The sequence below is a fragment of the Penaeus monodon genome, unplaced genomic scaffold, assembly GCF_015228065.2.
Source record: "Penaeus monodon isolate SGIC_2016 unplaced genomic scaffold, NSTDA_Pmon_1 PmonScaffold_3735, whole genome shotgun sequence".
NCBI classification, from domain to species: Eukaryota; Metazoa; Arthropoda; class Malacostraca; order Decapoda; family Penaeidae; genus Penaeus; species Penaeus monodon.
The window spans coordinates 1,885-13,538 of NW_023658489.1; the positions used below are offsets into that span (position 1 = coordinate 1,885).

Here is an 11,654-nt window from a genome sequence, read left to right on the forward strand (position 1 = left end):
CGAGTGGCAGGCAGGCGTATGAGTCTTCTTTTCTCGTCTTAGTTTTCTAGAAAGATCCTGCTTTTTTAAAAATTTTTTAAATCAATTGATGTTTTTTTTTTAAAAAAATGTGCAAAGTTTTTTTATGATTTTTCCGGGAATTGTCTTTTTTAGAGAAAAGGTCCGAAGGGATTTCCTCTGGGGAATATTATCACTGTTACGGCACCCAAATTTTAAAGTCATCCGTAACCAAAAAAGTATGTTATGTACAAAGGGAAAGGGAAAAACAATTTGGGGGTATTATATTTTTTTCTTATAAAGGTAAATAAATTTCCAATATGTTTGTTATATTGAAACCAAAGGGAGTTGAACCGTATAAAAAGGGTTTAACGAAAGAAAATCCCCCCAAAACATCTCTTGCATTGTGAAACTATTCATTCTCATTCATACCTTTATACAGAGGTGTATATCATACATTTTTTAAAAGATTCAAGCAAGAAAGATGTAATAATTTGAATTCATGCATTTAATTGTCAACACCCCTGTCATGTGAAAAATGCAACAAAATGGAATGCAAGTCACCAGCTATTGCAGTTGATAGTAATGAGAGGATTGATGAGGAGAATGGCATGAGGCTTGACTATGGCTTCATCATGGATAATGTGAAATCTGTTCGTGATCTCCAGAAAGGTGGATTTTCTCCTTTCCTTGTTTTCCCAAAGCCCGAGTACTTTACATTTGAGGATGAAGGCCAGGTAAGTTTACAGGGACATATCCACTGATTTCAGTCACTGTCATCTTTGAGTATGTTTGTGTATTTGATACAGGTATTCATAATCTTGGTATTGAAGGTAAACTTCCATTTTTTTTCAGATCAAGATGTACAGTCTGATTACCTCACAATCAAGGGTAAAAACCTGGACAGGGCTGCACAGGAGATTGATGTTGAGGTCCTTATTGGTGCGGAGTCTTGCAATGTCACATCATTATCTCGGTCTCAGCTAACATCCGGCCACCAAAAGAGCACCCCTGCACCAATCAATAACAATGACCTGCCCTTGGTTGTGGTAATTTGTATGGAAATCTTTTATCTTTGAACATACCTGTGGTCTTTGGAGATGTGTAAGAGCATCATGGTTTTTTAACTTTAATCACATTCTTGTTTGATTTAAAATCTTGCACTTTCAGGGGATTGTGGGTGGTAATCGTACATACAGAATTGGATACTTGAAGTATGCTAACACAAAGGACTTTGGAACCTCTCCAAACAGCTGATCATTAGCCTCTCAGTTTGGGGCAGTGGTTCTTATTCTGATTTTGGTGATTTGCCTCATTGTCTATCGTCAAAAAAGCAACCAAAACTCACGGGTTTTTTCAAAAGTATCAAGAAAAAAATGGATATACTGGAACTTAGAGTGGCAGCTGAATGCAAAGAAGGTTAGTAACACTGTTAATTTCTGAAGAAGGGTTATAAGCAATACAATTCTTTTTCCAAGCCACATCATTTACTGTCTGTTCCTAATGAAGTTTTATATCAATATTACTGACCAAATGTTTACTTTCCAGCCTTTGCTGAACTGCAGACTGAGATGACAGATTTGACTAGTGACCTGACTTGTGGTGGTTTTCCCTTTTCCCGGGGAATACCGTACATATGCCATGAAGATCCTATTTCCCAATCGGGAAGAGACAACTGTACTGCAGATGGACCGGCCCGACCTTGCAAGGAAAGAAAAAGGTCTAAAGCTCTTTGGCCAACTCAAAAGAACAAGACATTCTTGCTACTGTTTATTCAACCCTGGAATCTAACCGATACTTTTCTATGAGAGTGGGAAAAGAGACATTTTTTTATGATGATACATAACAAAGTGGAATTTTAATCTTATATATTTTGGGAAATTGATAAGAAACTTCATAATTTTGATTTGTAAGCTGAAGAATTTCTTATATTCACCTCAAATAAAACAAAATGTCCTATTGCAGGGTAAATGTAGCTTCCCTCATAATGGTTGCATTACAAGGAAAAATGGAATACTGTTCTGACATCCTGAAGACTCCCCTTTGCAGAACTGATTAAAAAGTGTATTGAAGGAAAGATCCATCCAAAACTACTCTTCAGAAGGTTTGTAACTTTGCAGTTGGGCATTCCTTTTTCAGTATTCATTCAGACTATAATTTGTAATTTTGTAATAGGCTCATTGTCTTTTTTTGTTTCATAATTATGTAAACATTTTAGAAAAGGAAAGTGTAGCTGAAAAGATGCTTTCATCCTGGTTCAATTCCTGCTTTCAAGTTCTTGAAGGAGTGTGCTGGAGGCCACTCTATATTCTGTTCAGAGCCATCAAGCAACAGTGGACAAGGGTCCAGTGGATGCTGTCACTTCAGAAGCAAGATATTCTCTGTCTGAAGAGAAAATCATCCCCCAGAGCATTGACTACAAGGAAATGGTATGACTAGGGTTCAAGTTCTTTTCTCAGGGAGAAATTCTTGATTTAGACTAGCTTACCTGATTTTTATAGTAGGGTTGCCCTATCTGAACTGCAGAATCTAGGACACCTCCAATGACAGTCACCATGACCCTCCGAGGTCTGCCCAACACAAACTTCAGGCCCTAGGGGGGATATAGCTAGTGTAAACTGTTGCACTGTACCACAAGCGCGCGCGTGCACACACAAAACACCACACACAACACACCACACACACACACACACACACACACAAAACACACACACCACACACACACACACACACACACACACACACACACACACTGATATATATATACACACACTCACGCACGCATACGCACACACTTTACGTGCACACATACCCACATGCACACACTCGTGCACGCACAACACATATGCACACGCATACACGAACGCATGCACACACACACCACACACCCCACACACACCACCACACCACACACACACACACACACACACACACACACACACACACACCACACACACACACCTGTGCACACACACCTGTGCACAAAACACCTGTGCACACACACCTGTGCACCCCAAACCTGTGCACACAACACCTGTGCACACACACCTGGGGCACACCACACACACACACACACACACACACACAAAACATACACACACACATACCCCACACACATCACCCCACATACACACACACACACACACCACACCACACACACACACACACACACACACAACACACACACACACCTGTGCACACACACACACACATGTGCACACACACACACTATATTTGATTATGCATTGCAAGTGCAGGTAATGCAATGGGACTGTAAATTTCTAATAAAAATTATGGTTTTGTTGGAATGAAGCAGTACTAAAGCCACGTGCCCTTTCAGACGGTGTATGTGTCCTGTGTAACCTGTACATGGGAAGTGTAGATGGACCCATGGAAGGAGATGAAACCCCGGTGAAGGTTTGGATTGTGATACTATCTCTCAGGTGAAGGAAAAGTCTCTAGATGCCATATATCGCTCATACCCCTATTCACAACGTCCACGAAGAGAAGACCTAGATCTTGAATGGCGCACAGGAACGTCAGGTAAGGAAAATGGCTGTTTCAGGTGGATGGATGAGTGTTTTTAAAAGGGGTTTTTTTTTTTGAGACAGCACTAGTAGCTCTTTGTGATAAATGAACCCTCATCATTGGTTTCTTGTCCTACCACAGGCCGGCTGATTCTTTTATGATGAAGACACACTACCCGACCAGAAGGCGGGTGGAAGAAACTCAATCCCCTTTGGGCCATTACAATGTGCCTGACCGGGCCCCAACTGACTCTCATACCCAAGCAGTCGTCCATCTACATGTTAATACTCTCTGACAAATCTGACAAGTCACACCACAAATATGACACGCTCAACAGAAGCAAACTGAATTCCCCCAGTCCACCTCTCTCTCGAGCCACTTCCCCCCTTTAAACCCATGATAATGAAGCAGGGGAAAAGGTAGAGCAAAGGTCTGTTGCACATCAAGGCAGGTTAAAGCCAGTGTTTCTCTTTCCTTTTCACCTTTTGGATTGTGTGTATTTTTTGTATTCTAGTTTGCTCTTTTTTTTCATGTGATGCTTATTTGAAGGATTTTTTTCTGATAGATTTTTTTTTTGAACTGATTTTTTATCTATCTTTTACCCATTATAAATTGGCGATGTTGTACACAATTTGGTACAAAAAAAATTGAATGCTGTTAGGTTTTTGTTTTTAAGTTTTGTTTTTTTGCCTTCCTTTTTGTTACTGCATGATTATTTTCAGTTCAGTGATGGTTACTAACCTGCACTTGTGTTGCATAGTATTGAAAAGGGATTCAGGTGAACTTTTTAAAAAAAAAATCAAAAAAATTCACAGCTTTAGAAAAATTAATCAAGTTACACTTCGAGCATGTCGAGAACAAATTTCAAAAACAGAATTACCTCATCATTAAGCATATTTCAGATTAAAGTCAAGATTATAATTTTACTCACTGGGAAAGTAAATGTTCTCTGTCGTGTGTGTTGTGACTGCCAAAAAGTAATGAATGTAATTGTTTCTAATGTACTGAAAAAGTTTCTGAAACTGAACAAGTGGTAGATAAAATCCTTGCAAATCAGCTGATTTACTGTATGTCCCGTGCTATATTTTTCCCATGCTATATACAGCACTACATATTCCTTTGCAATGTGTAGTGGTTTTAATGGGAAATATTCCTTGACAATAGCTTTAGAGAGGATCTTTAAAAAATGAATGGACTAATAATTTTTTTCCCCCATTTTACCTGAATGTCCTCTCAGGTTTGGCACTTGGTCCGCCAACAAGAGTCAGAACAGCGTGAGGGAGAAAGCACAAATAAGATGGTGTCAGAAATCTACCTCACGCGTCTCTGTCTACAAAGTTTCACCCTGCAGAAGTTTGTGGATGATCTTTTTGAGACCATATTCAGCACTGCTCACCGTGGCTCTGCCCTACCTTTAGCAATTAAATATATGTTTGACTTCTTGGATGATCAGCACTACAGCATGGCATTACAGTTTCCAGAGGAAAGAGAGAGATTTGACTTGTTCTATTTTCAGATCTATTTTTCAAATATCAGTAGATATTTCATATTTTCTTGAGGAAAAAAGTTGATGAGCATATAAACTCCATTGATCATTTAACCTTATAAAAGTCAGATATTACCTAACCCATTGCTGCTGGGAAATGTTCTGTTCAATATAGTATTTTGTGAAATGTCCTGCACTTGATGGTCTTAAAGCCCCCAAGGAATTAATTAGTGCCCTTTGTCATCTTACAGATTTCCCTTTCCTTATTGTTTTCTTTTTTTTTTTTTAAACCAAATGCTTTTCAATATCTTTTTTATTATTATTATCATTGGGGATTGAGTAATATTATTATTATTATTGTTATTATTATTATTTTTTATTATTATTTTTATTTTTTATTTTTTTATTATTTTTTTACAAAAGTTTCCTTAGTTGCTAAAAATAAAACACCGAGTCACTACCATGACCTGGGGTGTTTGAATTTTGAGGAAATGGAACATAAACGAAACTGCAAAAATGCAGAACAACCCAAATAAAAACATCCATCAAATCTTTTCACGCACAAAAAGAACACATCAATGATAATGCTCTTCTGAAAACATGTGCTTGCTTTTTAAAGACTATTTTTTGGATTTCCGGGTTTTTTGCTCAAGAAATTTTCTTCCCTTTTTTTTTAAAAGGGCCAAAAGAGCCCCAATAAAAAAGGGCAAAGTTTGGTTTTTTTAAACCCCACATTTTTTCCACCTCTTTTTTTCAGGTTTTTATACTTTGATATTTTTTTCGAACACTTTTGTTGGGACATTTCTGTCTGAAGGGAGCTCATATCTAAAAACGGGCAAGTTTTTGTTTTTTTGCCCTTGGACGTTCTGGACGATTTCCCCTGTAATACGATCTGTGTGAATTGGAAGTTCCAAAAGATTGTAGCATCTTCAGTAACGGGCTCTGGATTTTCCTTTGTTCCGATAAAAGTGTTTGCGTCTTCCAGGGCAGGTACTTGCCCACTCTGTCTGTCGTTTTTTGTACTCATTCTTTTTTAATTTTTTCAACCAATACAAGGTGATCAATTGCTAAACCCTTGTCTTCACAAAACCTCACTTTGAGTCATCCCATTGTGCAAATTTTAGCTTGATAGTTTCGAAAACAAACTTTGATCTTGTACTGCAAAAATAAAACCCTCTGTTTCCCCCTTTTAGTCCAAGCTTCAAAGCCCTGTTTGGTTTCTTTCATCTACATCAGTGTGTTTGCTTCAGTTGCAAACTTCCGTGGATTTAAGTTTTTCTTCTCTGACTTTTTTGCTTTTTTTTTTTTTATGTTTCAGCCATGTTGGAACATATGTTCGTATTTTCGCCTAAATCCAAATTTCCTGAGAAAATTTATTTGATTCCTTTATTTATTTTATTTTTTGATTTTTTCTGTACTCTAACTAATAAAATCCAATTGCTTTTTAGACAAGTATTGCAAAGCCCAATTTTTTTTTTTGTACGATAATTCCACTGCTCATCCCCTACCCTTTACTTCTGGGGACGCACAGACTCTACGTCTGTTTTAGGTGATCATTCTGTTGCATGTAAATTCTTCCTAATTTTGGTGTCAATTTTTTTTGATTCAGTAAGTCCCTCTATCACGTTAAAACTATATTAACCACGGGTTTCAAGAGTGCTGATTGCTGTTAGTTTGTTCTTTGAGTTTAATTCTTTTTTCGGGATTGACCTTTTTTTCGAGCATTCTTACGTATTTTTTTCTTCATCTATGTTGTTGTATCCCATTTCCCTTTCGTTTTTTTAATTTATAGGTTTTTCCTGACCAATTCTATTACAGTATCAATATTACTTTATTTGTCAGATGTCACTATTTTCCCCTTCTTAAAAGGTTCTTTAGCACACTTATTGAGCCCAAAATTTCATGCCTATGTCTCACTGAAATCTTTTACAGTTTTCAGAAACCTTTCCAATTCATTATCATTCTGAGCGAAAATTTTCAAGTCCCATATAGAAAATGATTGATTTTTTTTGCCATGATCTATATCCATACCCGTGTTCTTAAAGCTGGAGAGTGGGAAAAGTGCATACAGAATAAAAGGGGGGAAAAAAAAGGTCACCCGGAAAGATTCCGCTCTGATTCGCAGTTGTTTGAAAAGATACCGTTCTTGTTTGAGAGTAAGATTTGCTCCCATATGTCTACTATTTCGAAGAAAGTTGTTAAGACAGGAAGACTTTGAGAATTTTTAAGGTTTCAAGACCCAAGAGTGGGGGACACTGTCAAAGGTTTTTTATATTGACCCAAAGCGTATTTTAGATGCCCTGTGTTTAGTATGACATATTCGAGAATCCTTTTTTTATGAGCATTGATCTTTACATCCGAAATAACCTCTGAAAACACCCTTTTTTTTTCGTTGGGAAAATTTTTGTTTTTCCAGTGTCTGTGGGTTTTTCTTTAAAGATTGCAGTAAGAAAATTTTAGGTGGTGGTTAACTGTAATGGGTCTGTATTTTTTTTGGGTTATCTTTTTTCGTTATTTTAGCCCCCTTGCATAACCTTTTAGATGTTAAGTTAGGCCTACATAATTGAGAAAAATTAATGCTAATGTGGCTCGCTAAAGAAAAGTATTAAGCCAAATTTTGGGATCGGGTCAACCCCAGGTGATTTCCATTTTAGGGGGATTTTTTTAGTCGTTTTGAATTTTTTCATTGGTAATTTTTCCCATTTTTGTTCGGGAATACCCCTAGTGCTATTCTAAAATCTTGTATCCATGCTTTTTTCATTTGTTTTATTTATCTTTTTCCCCCAATTTTTCCCAAAAATTCCCCAACCTTTTTTTCAGGGGGTATAGCTTCTACAAGAGTTGTTTTTTTTCTTTTTTCGCGGTAAAATTTCTTCAGTCGTCTAAAACATTTTATTCGGCCTGAAAAATTTTTAGCGTTTTCATTCTACGAAACCTTTGTGCTTAACCTAGTTTTTTTTTTAAGCTCTCCTTTAAATTGTGGATTTTTTTCTTTAAAAGTATTTTGTATTTTTTTATTACTTTTCTCCTTTTCTTGATTGTTTCCCCATTTCTTTTTGTAGTTCGTCTAATATCGATATTCCCTTCAAAATTTTCTATTTTTTTCTCCATTTTATTTCCCATTGGCTTTGCAATTTCTTTTTTTTTTTTTTTTTCTTGTTTAAATGCCACATTTGCTTGGAGGACTCTTCCTTTTGCGTATATTTTTCTTTTTAATTAGTTAAATCAGGTTTTATTTCATGACAGATTTTATTCTAACGCCTTGTTTCTATATTTAATATTTTTTTATTTATGGGTATGTTAAATTTTTAACAGTCCCCTCTTTTTTACTCATTTCAGTACGTTTTACTACCGATATTCTTCAATGATACCCTTTTTTCATGGGGCTTTAATTCATCGTATTTTTTTTTTTCCAATTGCAGTCAATTTTTTATTTGGCATGTTCAGTTTTTTTTCATCTTAATTTTTTTCCCTTTTTTTTTTCTTCTATATTACCTCAATGTGTCTTTTTTACTTGGTCTTTGTTATTGAGATTTCTATATCTTTTTTTATTTTTTGTTACGAACAATGTTTTTCCCACTTGGCTGCTTGTTTGAGTAAAGCTTTTTGCGTTTTCTTATTTTTTTTTCACTATTCCTTAAACCCATTTTTTTAGGTGTCTCAGTATTATTTTTTTAAAAGGATTTTCGAGTGCTAGTAAAGCAGTACATTCCTCAGTATTCTTCCTTTGTCCTTTTAAGTCTTTTTTTTCTTTTGACGTTAGTACTATGGTTTGGTACCCCGGGGACCAGGGGGGGATCTTCCCGTCTTGGTGCCCGGGCGGATTTGACTAAGGGAAGAGGTCTCGTACTACTTTTCGACCCCAGGCGAGCTTGCCCTGGAGGGGCCCCCTTGTTGATCCGGCGACGGGGATGCGGTGATTTATTTTTTATTTTCATTTCAAAGTAGGATGCTTTTAGTTTTGCTGCCAAAAATTGGATTCCTGATTTCTGGCCCCTTTTGGGTCTCCAACCCACATAAACCCACCCAACCCCCGTATATGGGTTTCTATTTCCTAAAATTCTGAAAATCAGCATGCCTGCTCACGCTCCTGGGGGGCGATGCTGTGCCCACGGTGTGCCCACGCATTTTATTGTTTATTATTATTATTATTATATTATTATTATTAATGATTTTTTTTTTTTTTTATTATTTTATTTTTATTATTAATATTATTATTATTATTATTTTATTTTATTATTATTTATTATTAATTATTATTATTTTTTTATTATCATTATTGTTATAATTTTTATTTTTATTATTATTATTATTTATTTTATTATTATTTATTTAATAATAATAATAATAAAAATAATAAATAAAAATAATAATAATAATGTTGATGATTTTAAAGACTTACTAAAAATTAAGATCAAAAAATTTTCCAAAATCAGGAAAAGGGAAAAACAGAGAGTTTGATAGTACTATTATTTGCCATTGGTGCCCTTCATGCTTCTGGAGGCATCTGTATGAAAAGGCAATGAAAAACTAAACTCCAATAGACATGTACATACTCCCATCCCCTGCAGCTTGGGTTAAAATTACAATAAAAATAACATTGATCTCCAAAAGTTAGAATGACCTACTAAGCTTCTTTTGTGTTTTGCGGTGAAAACCCAGGAAGAGCAAACCCCACCCTTGGTTCTGGTTAACCTCAAAAAGAATCCCAATTTTTTATTCGTACCCACAGTCCAATTTTGGGGATGCCTGCCTCTCTTAGTACTCGACATTCATGGTTTCATTTCCCATCTGATCTAGATTGGTAGTTCAGATCAAAAATTTTTTTATTTCTCCCTGTATTATTTAAACCGATTTTAAAACCGAATAATTTTCAGAACCAAAAATATGGTTTGATAATTAAAAATTTTTAGTATTTAGTATGATCGGGAAAATTGACTCTAGGGGTTTTTCTTTAAAAGAAAAGCCCTAAGTCATTTTTTCCTGCATCATTACAAAATCAAAAATTTTTTAAATTATAAACCATTTTTTTGGGTTTCCTAAAAATTTTTTTTGGGGTTTAAATCGGTTTAAATATATCAGGAACAAAAACATTTTTGATCTGCCAACTTCCCTAATTATGATCAAGTGGAACATAATCCAGAATGTCTAGCTACTACAGAGAGGCAGGCATCCAAAATATTGGCTTGTGGATATCGATACAAAATTGGATTCTTTAGAGGTTAAACCCCGAACCTAATGGGAGGTGTTTGCTCTTCCATGTTGTCCACCCAATGCCAAAGAAGCTTGTAGGTCATTCTAACTTTTTGGGATCAAAGTTATTTTATTGTATTATTAACCCAAAGCGCAGGGATGCATGGTATGTACATGTCTATTTTGAGTTTTTGTTTTTCATTTCCCTTTTTATACAGTGCCTCCAGAAGCATGAAATCACCATACCAAATAATAACTATCAAACTCTCCTGTTTACCCCTTTTCCTTGATTTTTTTAAATATTTTTTTGTCTTACATTCTATTGTAATGTCTTTAAATCATCACCATTATTATTATTATTATTATATTTTATTTTTTTATTATTATTATAATAAATAATAATAATAATAATAAAAAATAATAATAAAAATAAAATAAGATAAAATTATAATAATAATAATAACAATAATAACAATATTAAAAAAAAAAAAAAATCATAATAATAATAAAAAAAAAAAAAAAAAAATCATAAAAATAAATAATAATAATAATAATAAAAAATAACAAAATAAAGCGTGGGCACACCCGGGGCCACGCAGCCCACATGAGCGTGGCAAGGCATGCTGATTTTCAGAATTCTAGGCAATAAACCTATTGGGGTTTTGGGTGGATTTATTGTGGATTGGAGACCCGCAGGGACCCAAAATACCAGGATTCCACTTCTTGCAGCAAAACTAAATGCTCCTACTTTTTAATGAAAATAAAATAAATCTCCCCATCGCCCGTCGCACGGGTCAACAAGGGCGCGTCTCCCGGGCAAACTCGCCTGGTCGAAAGTATGCTACTGATCCCTCTTCCATTAGCAAATCCCCCAGGTCACCAAACGGGGCAGATCCCACCCCCCTGGTCCCGGGTACACTCTAGTACTAACATCAAAGAAAAAAAGACTTAAATGGACAAAGGAAAATATCTGAGTAATGTACTGCTTTTCTATGCACTCGAAAAACCTTAAAACAATAATACTGAGCACCCATAAAAAATGGTGTTTAAGGGAAAATGAAGTAAGAAAAAGCAAATGCTTGACCAAAAAACTAGCCAATGTGGGGAAAACATTGTTCGTAACAAAAAAAAAAAGTATAAAATTTAATAATCAAAAACCAAGTAAAAAAAGACACTATTTAGGTACTATAGAAGAAAAAAAAAAGGAAGAAAATTAAGATAACAAAACTGAAATGCCAAATAAAATTGATCTAGCAAATTTGGGAAAAAACGATGAATAAAGCCACTGAAAACGGATTTTGAAAATATCGGTAGTAAAACGACTGAAATATAAAAAGAAGACTGTTAAAATTCAACATACCCAAAATATAAAATTTTATTAAAAATAGATAACAAGGGGTTAGAATAACCTGTCATGAAATAAAACCGATTTTAAATAAATTAAAAGAAC

At 35.1% G+C, this 11,654-nt stretch overlaps 1 pseudogene; it reads left to right on the forward strand.

Moving 5' to 3' along the window:
* Positions 1-545: 545 nt before the first annotated feature.
* Positions 546-10,163, forward strand: LOC119570749 (annotated as a pseudogene).
* The last annotated feature ends 1,491 nt before the right edge of the window (positions 10,164-11,654 follow it).